This window comes from Plecotus auritus (genome assembly GCF_963455305.1).
Source record: "Plecotus auritus genome assembly, chromosome: 9".
Classification (NCBI taxonomy): Eukaryota; Metazoa; Chordata; class Mammalia; order Chiroptera; family Vespertilionidae; genus Plecotus; species Plecotus auritus.
The window spans coordinates 93,280,995-93,297,635 of NC_137783.1; positions in this window are offsets into that span (position 1 = coordinate 93,280,995).

Below are 16,641 nucleotides of genomic sequence, written 5' to 3' on the forward strand. Positions count from 1 at the left end.
CATTAATATTTGCCATTGAAATTATTACTTGTCTTGATGTGGGTCTTTTGGGATTGATCCTGCTTGGGACTCTCTGTACTTGTGTAACTTTTTTCTTCCCCATATCCAGGAAGTTTTCTGTCATTATTTGTTCAAATAGATTTTCTAATCCTTGCTGCTCTTCTTGTCCTTCTGGCAGCCCTATTATACGTATGTTACTTTATTTCATGTTGTCCCAAAGCTCCCTTAGGCTTTCCTCCTGCTTTAATTTTTTTTCTCCAGTTGCTGTTCAGATTGGGCTTGTTTCTGTACCTGATCTTCTAACTCACTAATTCGGTCCTCTGCTTCTTCTAGTTTACTCTTGAAACTTTCCATGGTGTTTTTGATTGTAGCTATATCACTTTTCATTTCTTCCTGATTCTTGCATAGGTTGTTGGTTTTCTCATCCATCCGATGTATGAATTCCACGACCATTACTCTGAATTCTTTTTTGGTCATGTTGTATGCTTCAATTTCACTAATTTCCTTTCTTGGCGACTCCTCATTTTCTTTCCTCTGGGGATTGTGTCGTCTCCCCATTCTGACTATCACCAGAAGGTTCAAACTTCGAGTTGCGTGGACCTGGGCCATGTGCCATGGGAGCTTCACACCACCCGAGTTTCACTGAAGTGCTCCGACACTAGGACGTGTGGCTGCCGTGGGTTTGTGGGACCAGGCTTGCCCAGGGTCAGTGTTACCAGTGTTCAGTGTGCTCTCGTGTGCGCACCTAGAATCATGGACCCCGCCTGCACTGCGCTGTTGGCATGTGCCAAAAATGAGTCCCCTAGCATGTGCCAGGAGTCAGAATTTCCCTGTGTCTGCACCAAGAATCGAGTATCAGAGTCTCTGTTGCCTCATGCGGCTTCTCGCTGAGAATCAGGGTCCCCATGTGCTCATGCACCAAGAATTGGAGTCACTGGCTCTTAGTGTGAATGCACTGTGAGTCAGGGATCCCAGGCGCACATGGTAAGAAACAGAGTCAAGTCAGTGGTGCTCAGTGCCACCTCTTGCCGGGAGAGTCTGGGTCCTGGTCACCATGGGGGACTGGGTTGCACAGTAGCACTGTGGTGTGCCTGCGCTGCAGAAAACAGACTTCCGTGTGTGCTGCAGAAGACAGACTTCTGTGTGCGCTGCAGAAAACAGATTTCCATGTGCGCTTCCCCAGAATCGAAGTCAGGTGGCACTGCCGCCCTGCGTGGGCTTCAGGTTTGGTCGCCTGATTGCGTTGCGGAGAGCAGATTCCAGTCTCTGTGTGTGCACAGGCTCAAATTCCCATAGCAGCACTGTGGTCCGTGCGTGTGCTCCCAAACTCAAATTCCTGTAGGGGCACTGCAGTCCCTGCGCGCACTCCCAAGCTCAAATTCCCGCGATCCTGCAGGGAGGGGGATAGGCTCTTTGAATCACAAAAATCTGCGGCGGGGAAGTCTGGATTCTTGTTGTCTGTTGGTCTGAAGCTGTGGTCGCAGTTCTCTGTCCCCAGTGGCTGCAGGGTCCTGGTTTGCGTCTGAGACGCAACTGGGTGGTGCTGAGGCCAGGATCCTAGTCTCAAGCAGCTCTGTTTCTCAAGATGACGTGGTCTCTGTGCCTGCACTGGCCGCCCAGAAGTGTCCGCTTTGTGCGCGGGGCTCCGCTGTCTAAGATTGCCCGGTTTGGCAGCCCCTTGGAGGACCTGCAGAATCTAACTGTCCCTAGCTCATACACATACACACCACACACGTCTACACTCTCCTCTATGGTTCCCTCACTCTCTCACACTCTCTCCCTCCCTACCTTCTTGCCTGTTGCCATCTTCCAATCCCAGGCTGTTTTGTTTTTAAGTAGAAAATTTGCTGTATTGTCCTTCCTGTTTTATTTTTTTACTAGAGGCTCGATGCATGAAGATTTGTGCAAGAATAGGCCTTCCTTCCCCTGGCTGCCGGCATCGGCTTCCCTCCGGCATCCGGGACCCGGGCCTTCACTCTGGCTGCTTCCTTCCACCTTCCCTCCAGCCCTGCCACCCTCTTGTGGCTCCCTCCACCCCTGCCACCCTCTTCATAGGAGGCGTCCCACCCCAACCTGGCTGCTCCGCGCCTGCGCACGCTGCCCAGAGGCCTGGCCCGGCCACTACCATCTTTGTCGCGTCAATTTGCATACCCCCTCCTTATTAGCTGTGGGCACCGCCATCTTTGTTGTGGAGTGATGGTCAATTTGCATATTCTGTCTTTATTAGATAGGAGGATTGATGGCAAATCTCTTCCTTGAGGCAGCTTGGTCCACAGAACTGTTTTGGAATGTGTGTAGTAGATGTGGGCTTTGGAGTAGCAGACTTGGTCTTTGAATTTCAGCTCTACTACTTAGCAGTTGTACAATCTCAGGTAGGTTAAACCTGAGATTTTAGGTTATCGTATGTAAAATGAGGATAATAATTCCTGACTCTTGGAGTTGTTGGGGGAATTAAATGAGATAATATATGTAAGTGTTTAGCAGGAAAACTAGAACGCAGTGCCAGGGGGAGGTTCTCCTCTTCTGTTCTTATCATCTTGTTCATTAGTAGTGTCTACATCCTGCACTAGAACACTAGACTGTCAGCCCTTCGCAGGCATGAACTGAGCTAATAATTTTTACTGTTGAACCTCTGGTACCTAGGACAATGCCTACCTAATAAATCCATAATAAGTGCTAGTGACTGCTTGCCAAATAAACAAGTAGCTCTTACTTAAATTATTACTAATTGTATGAAGTAATAATGTGAAATACATGACATCATTCTTGGCACAGAGTAGGAATTAAATATGAAATCGAAGCAGTAAAAACTCCCAGCAAACAAAAGTCCTGGACTGGATGGATGGCTTCACAGGTATTTAATATAAATGCGAGTTACCAACTTTAATTTCTAGTAATAGTCAACTAGGTTGTTGGGGTGGGAACCTTCCCCCCACCCCCAACCTCATAGATTATTTTAAATTGTGGTAAAATTCATATAATATAAAATTTATCATATTAACTATTTTTTAAATGTACAGCTCAGTGGTATTAATATGTACATTTATATTGTTGAGGAATCATTACAAACATCCATTTCCAGAACTCTTTTTTTTATTTTAAGATTTTATTTTTTAGAGCAGTTTTAAGTTTATAATAAAATGACTAGAAGGTACAAATATTTCTCATATTTCCCCTACACCCATACATGCATAGCCTCCCGCATTATCAACATCACTTATCAGATGGTACATTTTTATTTCCAAGGATGAATATATATTTATACATCATAATCACTGGAAGTCCATAGTTTACCTGAGACTTGACTCTTATGTTGCATATTTTATGGGTTTGGACAAATATATAATGACATATACTTATCATTATAATATCATACATTGTATTTTCATTGCCCTAAAAATCCTCTGTGCCCTGCCTATTCATTTCTCCATCACCCCATCCCCTTGCCACCCCAACCCTGGCAACCACTGATATTTTTATTGTTTCTATACAGGGTGAGGCAAAAGTAGGTTTACAGTTGTTTGTATGGAAAAATAGTACAATAATGAATAAATAATAATGCAAGAATAACCTCTGTATTTCCTATGATCACAACTGTAAACCTCCTTTTGCCTTTTCTAGAATGTCATGTAATTGGAATCATACAGTATGTAACCTTCTGAGGTTGGCTTCTTTAACTTAGCAATATGAATTTAAGTTTTCTCTTGGTCTTTTCATGGCTTGATAGTTTTTTTTGTACTGAATAATATTCCATGTCTGTATGTATCAAAGTTTATTTACCCATTCACCTATTAAAGGACATTTTGGTTACTTCCAACTTTCAGGAATTATAAATAAAGCTACTATAAATATCCATGTGCTGGTTTTGTCTGGACATGAGTTTTCAACTCATTTGGGTAAATTCTAGGAGTATAATTGCTGAATCGTATGATGCAAGAATGTTTAGTTTAGTAAGAAATCTCTAAACTGTCTTCCAAACTGGCTGTGTCATTTTGCATTTCTATCAGCAATGAATAAGAGTTCCTGTTGCTTCACACCTTTGCCAACATGTGGTGTTGTCCGTGTTCCAGATTTCAGTCATTCTAGTAGACGTGTGACATATATGGAGCATCTTTTCACCCACTTATTTGCAATCTGTATATTTTCTTTGCTGAGGTATCTATTAAGGTCTTTGGCCCACTTTTAAATAGGTTGGTCATTTGCTTATTGTTGAGTTTTAAGAGTTCTTTTATAGTTTGGATAACAGCCCTTATCAGAAGTGTCTTTTGTAAATGTTTTCTCTGAGTCTGTGGCTTGTCTTCTAATATTCTTGATATTGCCTCTCACAGAGCAGAAATTTTTAATTTTGATGAAGTCTCAGCTTATTGATTACTTCTTTAATGGACTGTGTCTTGGGTGTTTTTTTTTTTAAAATATATTTTTATTGATTTCAGAGAGGAAGGAAGAGGGAGAGAGAGATAGAAACATCAATGATGAGAGAGAATCATTGATTGGCTGCCTCCTGAACGACCCCCACTGGGGATCGAGCACGCAACCTGGGCATGTGCCCTTGACCAGAATCGAACCTGGGACCCTTCAGTCCACAGGCCGATGCTCTATCCACCGAGCCAAACTGGGTAGGGCTTGGGTGTTTTATCTAAAACGGCATTATCATACCCAAGGTCATCTAGGTTTTCTTCTACATTATCTTTCAGGAGTTTTGTAGTTTTTCATTTTACATTAATGTCTATCTGGGATCCATCCTGAGTTAATTTTTGTAAAGAGTATAAGGTCTGTGTCTAGAATCTAGATTCATTTTTTAAATGTGAATGTCCAGTTGTAGCACTGTTTTATATATGGGCCCTGGTTTTATTAGCCTTGCATTCCAATGGGGATAGAATTCATTGTCTTGTATTTGAACTAGGGAACCTAAAAAATGCCCCCCTCCATAAACAGGGACCTGAAGGGCTACATTCTTGGGGTAAAGGTGAAATAGTCGTCATCCTGGCCTCAGAGGTAGATTTACCATGAAGTTAATGAAACTTAAACTTTAAGGCTCCTCATTTACATCAATGTCTTCTAAGGCCCAGGGAGGGCCTTGGCAATGTTTAACATTGAGAATAAAGAAAGGTTTCCACACTCCTAAGGGAAACCTGGTTGTTCTGTAGCCTGAGTAGCAAAAAGCTATCAGAACTGGTTTTAAACTCCTGTTCAGTTGTCTCACCGCACACCCTTTTGAAAGTCAGCCAAACAGTGTCAGCCACTCACTCCTGAAAGTTAGCCAATCAGAGATTCACTCCAATGAACATGCCTCTGAATGTCAGCCAATCAACAAGAGTATCACCCAGTAACAGCTTCTAAAGATAAGGTCAATCCTCTTGTACCCCAAGATCACCAGTGGAACTCCACTCTTACTAAAACCCCCCGGTAGCTCAGCAGTCTGCTCCACAAGCAGAGGCTGTGCCCCAGTATAGTAGAAAGTAGGCAATAAATTCAGGGGTCTGTGTGTGTGTGTGTGCGTGCGCACACACTTTCTTTCAAATATTGAGTGGCAGTTTCATGCTTTGACAATGTGATCACATGTTTTTGTAAAGTTTGTAAAAATAAGGTTTTTTGACTGTGAGCAGATTAGATCGTTGTCTCTTTTTGGTCCTTTTCCTCTTCTGGCAAGCTTCCTCCCATGTTGGGGCTTTGAGTGGTTCCACTGTTTCTACACATAAAGCTGTGGTAGTACTCAGACCCCAGGAATGGACGTATGTATGTAAAGTCACGATATTTTCAAAATGCAAATTTTAATAAACTATGCCAGAAGGATTATAGAAAGTTAGAAAAATATTTTTTATTAATTAACTGCCTGACAACCTAGAACACTACATCCAGTAAAAAGATTTTTTTAAGAATAAAGGTCAAATAAAGATATTTGCAAGCAAAGGAATATAGAATTTATCACTATCATAGAAGGAATGAAGAATAAATAAAATGAAAAAAGTATGAGTATATATAAAAGAATATTAACTGTATAAAACTATAATAATATAGCCTAGTGAGATTTTTAAATGAATTAACATATGAAGCCACCACAATACACAAATTGGAATGTGTTCCATTGAGTTATAATGTTCTAAATTTCTTGAATTATCTAGGAGGAAAATAAAGGTGTTGGTTTACTTTAGATTCTGATGAATACGTGTATTGTTGGATACTGTGGTTTGTAAGGCAACTCTCCCCAATAGAACTTTCTGAGATGATGAAAATGTTCCATTAGACTGTTCAATATAGTAACCACTAGAAGCATATAATGTTAGAGCACTTGAAATGAGGCTACTGTAACTAATGTACTACATTTTTAATTTTAATTTTAATTAATTATAATATAAATAGTCATATGTGATTAATGGCTACTTAATTAGAGAACACAGTTCTAGGTTAACCGTGAACAGAATAGAAACAAACTGTCTAAATTGAATATTAGTAGGAGAAAAATGAAGTAATAAGTGTTCCATTGATCAACAAAAGGTAAGAAAGGAAGGAAAGAAAAAAAAACCATTGAATAGGATATATATATATATATATATATATATATATATATATACATATATATATATATATTAGAAATGAGAAATTATATTTTTAAATCCAAATATATCAGTGGTTATATTAATTATAAATGAACAGAAGAATGCAATTAAAAGGTGAAGATATTCTGGCTACTCTTTTCAGGAGACACATCTGAAATCTAAGGTAAACATTTAGGAAAATATATACCTTACAGAATTACCTACCAATGAAGGTTGGTGCAAGCTACATTAATATCAGAAAAAATAAACTTTATGGTGAAACAACTACTAAAATAAAGAGTGATTTTATATTGATAAATATATTCAGTTCTTTAGAATATCTAGCAATTATAAAAGCATATGATCAACAAACATCTCCTCTAAATATGTAAAGCTCAAATTGGAGCATTCTGAGAGAATACGCAAAACTACAGAGTCGACCATTTTAATCCACTTATCTTGCTAAATAAGCAAACAAATAAACTGACAAGAAGAAAAAGCAAGAATATAGAAGATTTGTATAATATAATGGATTAAATAGATTTAATCAAATTATATAGAATACTGCAGAATGCTACAGGTATTAGATACTAATATAGGAATTTTTATGAAGAACTTCATACCAATAAAGTTTAAAATTTAGGAAAACAGGGCAATTCCTAGAAAAAAATGTTACCAACTTACTAAAAAAGGAATGGAAGTCAAAACCTAAATTTAGATGTGTGATCAAAAGTTTCCCACAGACCAGCTGGTGTGGCTCAGTGGTTGAGTATCGACCCATGCACCAAGAGGTCATGGTTCAATTCCCAGTCAGGGCACATGCCTAGATTGTGGGCTCAATCCCCAGTATGGAGTGTGCAGGAGGCAGCCAGTCAATGTTTCTCTTTCATCAATGATTCTTTCTGTCCCTCTCCCTTCTTCTCTCTCTAAAATCAATAAAAACATATTTTTTAAAAAAGTTTCCCAAAAAGAAAATTGCTGGCCCAGATGGCTTCACTGGTTAAGTTCTACCAATCATTTAAGGAAAAAATAAGTCCAATCTTGCACAAGATTGAAATTCTAAAAAAGCGTACACTCCCCTATGGTTTTAAGAGATTAGCAAAACTTTGAATCCAAAACCTGACAAGGAGAGTATGAGAAAAGAGAATCACAGTCCAATTCACTAATGAAGTTAAATGTAAACAAAATATATAATGGATAAAATATTATTACCAAATTGGTTTATATCAAGAATGAAAGATTAGTTTAATAATAGAATACCAATCTAATATTATACAATATCACTTCATATGATCATCTCAATAGTTGCAGAGAAAGTATATGATAAAATTCTTTTCCAATAATATTGAAACTATTAGTAAATTTACATAACTTATTATATTCTCTTCCTAAAACTTTTGAGATTGAAAGAGAAATTCATTCTGGTAAAGAGTATTCTGATAAGGAATAGCCACAAAAATCTTCAGTGAACATCATACCTAATAATTATACCTAATGATTAAAAAGCTTTTCCTTGAAATCAGGAATAGTACAGGGATGCTTCTATCAATATTTTGTACTAGAGGTCCTTGTGAAAGCAGTTAAACAAACAAAAAGTGAATAAAACTTAGAGACTTTAAGGATTGAAAATTGTCATTTTTCACAGGTAATATGAATATATGCACTGAATATCCAAAAGAAACTACAGAGGAGTTGTTGTTGTTGTTAGTAGTAGAAGTAGTAGCAGTATTTTTAATCCTCACCTGAGGATATATTTTCATTGATTTCAGAGAGAGAGGAAGGGAGATGGAGAAAGAGAGAGAGAAATATAGGTAAGTTGCCTCCTGTATGTACCCTGAACAGGGATCGAACCAAAATCTGGGTATGTGCCCTGACCTGGAATAGAACCCATGATCCTTTGGTGTACAGGAGACCGCTCCAACCAACCGAGCCACAGCAGCTAGGGTAAGGAGTTATTATTAATAAGAAGGATTAGCAAGCTAGTTGGATATAAAAATCTTACAAAATCAATACATGCCAGCAGTGAAACTAAAGAACAGCCCACTGTCTATTAATAACAGAATGGATAAATGAATTATGCTATAGTCAATGGTTTATATATAGCAATAAAAATGAATGAATTATAGGTACATGCAAGTTTGTGGATGAATTTTACAAACATAATGTTGAACAGAAATGCAAGACACAAAAGAATCATAACATACATTATGGCTCTGTTTATATACAGTTCAAAATCAGACATAAATTATGCTCAGTGAAAGAAGCCAGTATATACTGGGTGATTCCATTTATATAAAAGTCTACCAAGGCCAAACTTACAGATAGTGATAGAAAACAGATCAGTGGTAGCCTGGGGATGGGCTGGAGGATTTACTGCAGAGGGACACAAAGAAACTTTGGGGGGTGATGGAAATTCTATATCTTGACTCAGGTGGTGATACTATAGGTGTAGACATTTGCAAAACTCACTAAACGGCATGCTTTCAAATGGTGCATTTTATTGTACACTAGAAGCCGAAATTCCTGCACGGGTGTGTGTGTGTGTGTGTGTGTGTGTGTGTGTGTGTGTGTGTCCCTCATCCCAGCCTGCACCCTCTCCAATCTGGGACCCCGACCCTGGTGGGATCAGGCCTAAACAGGCAGTCAGACATCCCTCTCACAATCCAGGACAGCTGGCTCCCAAACGTTCACCTGCCTGTCAGCCTGATCGCCCCCTAATCACTCCCCTGCCAGCCTGATCAACACCTAACTGCTCCCCTGCCAGCCTGTTTGCCCCTAACTGTCCTCCCCTGCAGACCTGGTAGCCCCCAACTGCCCTCCCCTACTGGCCTGGTCACTCCTAACTTCCCTCCCTTGCCAGCCTGGTCACTCCTAATTGCCCTCCCCTGCCAACCTGGTCGCCCTTAACTGCCCTCCCTTGCAGGCCTTGTCCCCGCCAACTGCCCTCACCTGCAGGCCTGGTCCTTGCCAACTGCCCTTACCTGCAGGCCTGGTCGCCCCCAACTGCCCTCCTCTGCCGGCCCGGTCACCCCTAATTGCCCTCCCCTGCAGGCTTGGGTCCCCCTCAACTGTCCTCCCCTGCAGGCCTGATTGCCCCCAACTGCCCTCCCTTGCAGGCCTGGTCCCTCCCAACTGCCCTCCCCTGCAGGCCTGGGTCTCCCCCAACTGTCCCCCCTTGCCAGCCTGGTCGCCCCTAACTGCCCTCCCCTGCAGGCCTGGGTCCCCCACAACTGTCCTCTCCTGCAGGCCTGGGTCCCCCCGAACTGTCCTCCCCTACTGGCCTGGTCACCCCTAACTTCCCTCCCTTGCCAGTCTGGTCACCCCTAACTGCCCTCCCCTGCAGGCCTGGGTCCCCCACAACTGACCTCTCCTGCAGGCCTGGGTCCCCCCAAACTGTCCTCCCCCTCCGGCCCTGTCACCTCTAACTGCCCTCCCCTGCAGGCCTGGGTTCCCCCCACCTGCCCTCCCCTGCAGGCCTGGTTGCCCCCAACTGCCCTCCCTTGCAGCCTGATCCCTCCCAACTGCCCTCCCTTGCAGGCCTGGTCCCTTCCAACTGCCCTCCCCTGCTGGCCATCTTGTGGTGGCCATCTTGTGTCCACATGGGGGTGGCCATCTTTGACCACATGGGGGTGGCCATCTTGTGTGTTGGAGTGATGGTCAATTTGCATATTACCTCTTTATTATATAGGATAATATATGATATAACAAATTTTAAAACAAGCTCAGTGGTAAAGCTACAAGGAAAATAAGAAAATGATTATTCCAAAAACCAGGCCAGTGGATTCCTCCAGAGAAATACATAGGGCGACTTCTCAAGTCTTGGCAATGTTCTATTTCTTGGCCTGAGTAGTGACTATGTTAAACTTTACTTTATAGTTTTTTTGTTGTTAAACTATAAATATAGGGTGTCACCAAAAAAGTATACACATACTTTGAATAATTATAAAGGTAATGTTTATTAAAATACAATTCATTTTCAAAATTGAGCTGTCAGCTGTTAAAGTGTGTATATGTTTCATGTACTTTGTGTGTATGTATGTGTGTATTTATGCATATGTTTGTGTAATATGTACATGGCGTACAGTGAACAAACCATGTTAGCAGTGACCATGTTGATGGACGATCTGAAGCACATTTGTTTAAAACAAGTTATGCCAAATGCCTTATCTAAAAAGTATTTTGTTGCATTCAATTTCCTTCTGGTGTAAGTGTGGGATTTGGTCCCCACTTCAGTGCTGACTACAAAAGAAATTTCTCTAGATTTTGAGGAGACTCAAGTTAAGAGAGGTTTAACACCCCTAAAAAGCAAACTAGATCCCTGGTATGATGGTTTGACTCTCAGATATATACTTTTCAGACAAGTTTTTTCTTCATGCTTTTGATTTTGATTATTATCTATAATAATAAAAGCATAATATGCTAATTAGACTGGATGTCCTTCCGTATGAAGCTGGAGATTTGAGGGAAGCCCGGGTCCTGGGTGCCTGCCGGCAGCCAGAGGAAAGTTCGGGTTCTGGGTGCCAGAGGGAAGCCGGTGCCAGCAGCCGGGGGAAGGAAGGCCTACTCTTTCACGAATTTCATGCATCGGGCCTCTAGTCTAGATATATAAAAGGCTAATATGCAAAGTGTCCCCTCAGGAGTTCAACTGGGAGACCAGGAGTTTGATCACTTACTATGAGGTGCGCTTACCACCAGGGATATATCTGAGAGTCAAACCATCATACCAGGGATCTAGTTTGCTTTTTAGGGGTGTTAAACCTCTCTTAACTTGAGTCTCCTCAAAATCTAGAGAAATTTCTTTTGTAGTCAGCACTGAAGTGGAATGAAGGAAGGCCCCGGCCAGCACCTGGAAGGCCCCGATTGGCCCTGATCGCTGGCCAGGCCTAGGGACCCTACCCATGTGCAAATTTCATGCCCTAGGCCTCTAGTCATGTTTATATTCTCAGAAAATTGACATATTTTCCCTCCAGGAGTTAGTTGCTGACTTTATCAGTTGGGTAAGTTGTTTTATGCTCTGTTAATAAAAGATGCTAAAATCTCAGAGGATTAATAGAATACACATTATTGCTGAGTCACGCCAAGCCCCCTTTTGGTCTGTGTGCCTCTGCAGACATATGTCCTCCATGTGGTGCAAGGTTACCATGCTGGGCTGCTTCAATGTCAATGTCAACATGCACTTCCATGATCACCAGAGAAGGGAAGACACTGGCAACAAAATGCTTCCACATGGAAGTGATCATGCCATACCTTACATTGACTAACACAAATCCCATGTTCATTTGTAGCTTCAGAAAGCCCAATTCTCCTATAAGCTCAGAAGGAGAGGAGAATTGATATATTAGTGAGCAGCATAATGTCCACCACAGTTACATATGAGGATTAGGCTAAAATAAAATTTATATTTTGTAAAACTGAATTGAGCCCCACTTGAATGAGAAGCATACTGATGATAATAATATCTTACTTTTGTTTAATACTTTGGAATTTATGAAACGTTTTCCCAACATAATTTTATTCATTTATTCTGCAGATTTTTTGAGCACTGGTTATGGGCCAGGTAGAATGCTAGGTATAGAACATGTGAATAAGATGTAGGCTCTGCCTTTCCACTTAATGATATCATGTGGTTATCTCTATATATAAAACCCTAATATGCAAATAGACCAAATGGCAGAACCACTGAACAACCGAACAACCAAATAACTGGTCACTATGATGTGCACTGACCACCAGGGGGCATTGGCAGCAGGTGGCAGAGCATGAAACATGGTGAGCATCAGCTGTGGCGGGATGGTGGAGCAGGTGAGTGGGGGCGCCAGACCAAGGCAGGGTGCCGGTCGCTATCATTAGGGAAAGCCTCTGATGGTTACTGAGAATTCTTTGCTCCCACGCACTGAGGTCCCGCCCTGTGCTCGCACCTGCTGCCGGCACCAGAGCCACCGCTCACACCCACTGCTGGTGCCCGGTGCTGGCTCCTTATCGCCCTTGAGGGCTTCTCTACCTCCCCCTGCTCCTGAGGGGTGATCGGGGCAGCAGCCGCTGCTCGCACCTGTTGCTGGTGCTGGCCCCAATCGCTTCATGCCATCCATCAGCGGGTGCGAGTGGGGCTGGTGCCATCAGTGTGTGGGAGCTGCGGAGGCGGGAGTGGGGCTGCCAGCAGACAGGGGACTGGGGGCTGCGGTGGGAGGGGCTGAGCAGGGGTGCAGAGGATGGGCCAAGACCCGCCCCTGTGCCCACTGGAGCTTGCAGCCCATAGCTCCTTTCAAGGTGCACAAATTCGTGCACTGGGCCCCTAGTTGAAGGATAAAAGCCTGGGTGGACACAATGATGGCTGAAAGGAGAGAGTCTCATCACCAACAGGGATAGAAAGGGAGACTTCTTACATGAAGTGATACTTACTGAGCCAGTGTTTCAAAGATACGTAGGAGTTTATAAGGCTAATAGGATGGGGAAATGGGAAAGACAATTTAGGGAGTGAGAAAGGCATGCACAAAGGCACAGAAAGTTATCTTATAGGCTCTTCCTAAACTCCCAGGAATTAGACATGTAACACTCTCCCAATTTTATAAATAAAGAAACTGAGGCACAAAGAAGAAAATGGTTTTCTCAGCTTACATACCTACTTTAAGGCAAAGTAAACCCCAAGCCTTTTAATTCTACATCCCCTGTTCTAAATACTTGACATCTTACAGGTAAAAGACACACTTTTAAGTAATGGACATATATAACTCACTCAAAGTATCTTGATCCTATTCATTTCTGGCATAAAATGAGTAGTTAGTAAAGGATGATAAGATGTAAAGCTCTAGATGACTCTGCCTTCTAGGCACAAGCTATTTCTGTTCCATATGGGCAGAAATCATGTCCCTTTCTCTTTTTTTAAGATTTTTAAAAAGTTTAAAAAATACTTTCATTGATTATTTTAGAGAGAGAGGAAGGGACAGGAAGAGAGAGAGAAACATTGATGTGAGAGCAATAGAGCAATACATCTATTGGCTGCTTCCTGCAGGCCTCCTACCGGGGATTGAGCTGACCAGGCATGTGCCCTGACCAGGAATCGAACCAGCAACCTTTAGGTGCATGGAATGCTGCCCAATCAACTGAGTCACACTAGCCAGGGCCATGTCTCTCTCTCTCTCTCTCTCTCTCTCTCTCTTATTGAGGTATAATTGCATATAACATTATATTGGATTCATGTGTACAACATAATGAATTGATATTTATATATATTGCAAAATGATCACCATAAGTCTAGTTAAAATTTGTCACCATACATGGTTACAATTTTTTTTCTTGTGATGCAAACTTTTAAGATTTACTCTCTTTTCCAATATGCAATACAGTATCATTAATCAGTCAACATGCTGTACTTTACATTCCCATGGTTATTTATTTACTAGAGGCCCAGTGCACAAAATTCGTGAACAGTGTGTGTGTGTGGGGGGGTCCCTTAGCCTAGCCTGTACCCTCTCCAACTGGGGACCCCTCGGGGGATGTCTAACTGCCTCTCACAATCCAGGACCACTGGCTCCTAACCACTTGCCTGCCTGCCTGCCTGCCTGATTGCCCCTAACCCCTCTACCTGCCTGCCAGATCACCCCTAACCGCTTCTGCCTTGCCCCACACCTGGGACCCAGGATTCCCTCCTCTGGCCAGCCACAGGCACCCAGGACCCGGGCCAGCTTCGCCCAGGCTGGTTGCAGCCACAGGGGACTGTGGGCAGGTGGCTTCACCTGGGCCTCAGCCACAGGTGCCGGTGCTAGCGCAGGCACCTGGGACCCAGGGCGGGCGGCTTGTCCCTCTCCTGGCTGCAGGCATAGGTGCTGGCACCTGGGACCGCGGGGCAGGCGGCTTGTCCCTATCCCAGGCCGCAGCCTGGCTAGTTCCCATTCCTCTCTTGTGAGCTCATTTGTGCCTGGCTGGTCCCCATTCCTCTCTCTCCAGTGTTGAGTGTCTGAGCCGTTAAGGTGTGATGGCGTGAAGGTGTGAGGGTGTGACAACCATTTGCATATTAGCTCTTTATTATATAGGATAACTGGAAATTTGTACCTTTTGTGTCTCTTTTTTATCATAATTTCTCTGGTTCCAAGTACAGTATCTGATACATTATAGGTTCTCTATAACATTTATTGATCGAAGGAAGGAAAAAAAGGAGGGAGGAAGCAAGGATGGAAAAAAAGAAGGATGATGGGAAGGAAGGAAGGGAGGAAGGAAGGAAGGAAGGAAGGAAGGAAGGAAGGAAGGAAGGAAGGAAGGAAGGAAGGAAGGAAAGAGGGGGAGGGAGGGAGGAAAGGAGAGAGTGGAAGGAAAGGAGGAAAGGAAACAGGAAAGAGTCTCAAGTGTTTATCCTTACACCAGTGGGTAAAGTTCCTCTGCTTTATTTAATCACTAAAATAATCCTTTAATTTGCATTCACAGATCTGCCAGGTATTTTTCTAAGTGTTAGTTTTTCACTGACATAGAGTAGTTAGGACCTAGAGGTGGGCAGGGAAAGAGGCCAGTGTAGTGCTTTGAACATGGTAGGTACTCCCTACGTGTGGGCTGAATGACTGAATGGCAAGATCATGTCTGTCATTATTCATCTGAAATAACACATCTGTGTGGCTTAAACCTTCGGAGACTGGAGATTTATTACACATTAGCGATTACTTCAAACATTGGAGATTAATGAGGCATGGGAGATTACTCCAGACTTCAGTGATCTCAGGAGTTTAGTAAACACTGCAAGCTCTTCAGTCAGAACTGCAAGTTCTGAGGAGGCTGCAGCCGCCTTATTTATAGAAACTCTCTTCTGCCCTTTTGTCTGTGAGAGAAGATTCCAGAGATGGTCCGGGGTGATTGCACACCAGTGCTTATCCCAGTGGTCCATCAAACTGCTCCAGCCGGTCGCCTTTAGGAATAACCATCTTTCTGTGGCTCTTCAGAGAACCTTGGACCTAAAACATGGAAACTAAAGGGCTACCTGTCAGTCCATCAGCAGTGGGTTTTAAGAACTTACTATGCATCCAAGAGTACACGAATTAGTCTGACATGGATACTGGAGAAACAAACATAAGGCACATTCCTTGTGCAAACCGGATGGGGAAATCTAAGAGAGTAATAAAAGAAGTTTTGAATCAAGTGCCAAATAATTGGGCAAAGGGTCAAGAAGGAAAAGCCCACAGGGTGCTGAGAGCATCCAGGAAGACTTCCTGGAGGAAGCAGGGGCTGAGATTCTGGGTTTGGAAGTCAGTCCTGCCTGGGACTCCTGGGATCCAGGAACACGGTATTTCACCGCCTGTGAAGCACACACATGTATTTCCTACGAAGTTATAGGCCTCATGACATTATGCATGGGCTGCTCACTCTGCCTAGAATATTTCCCCTCTACTTTTCTGCCTGGCTCAATCCCTCTTCAAGGTTCAGCTCAACTATGGTTTCCTTTGCCAGAGCCTTCTCCTACTCCTTGGGCACCTGGGCAAACGTCAGCCCTCCCTGCTCTGTACCACCACAGCCTCTGTATGTGTCTGTAACGCAGCACTAACCACACTGCCGGGGGATGAGTAGTTGGGTGTCTGCTTTCCCAGTCCATAGTGCCAGACAAGTCATGAGCTCTCAGGAAACATTGTTCTCCTGGGTGGCTGATAAATTAACTGGAGGGGATCTTCCCCATGAGAAAGATCTAGTGAGATGGGACCAGACATCAAAGGACCTTATAAAAGACAAGCAAGGGCGGGGGGAGGGGGGTGGTGGAGGATGGAGACGGGGCGGGGGCAGGGAGGAAGGAAGAAAGAGATATGTTCAGAGATATGTTCAACATTCAGGGAAACATTGGAGCTGGGCGTTTATTTAGAGAACCCAGAAAATAAAAGCCTTCTATAATCCCACTTCTTAGAGATATCATTACTATCAACATTATTTGTGTTTCCCAGCAGTTTTCCTATGCATACAAATACACTGGCAAATTTCCCTACAATTTATGTTCCCACTCATCATGGAGGAGAGTGTTCAAAAATCCAGTCCAGGAACAAATATTTATTGTGTGCTTAAGAATTGCTGTATTATGGCAAACAAACAAACAAACAAAAAGATATTGTGCCTACCGTCCATGGATTTTACAGGATAA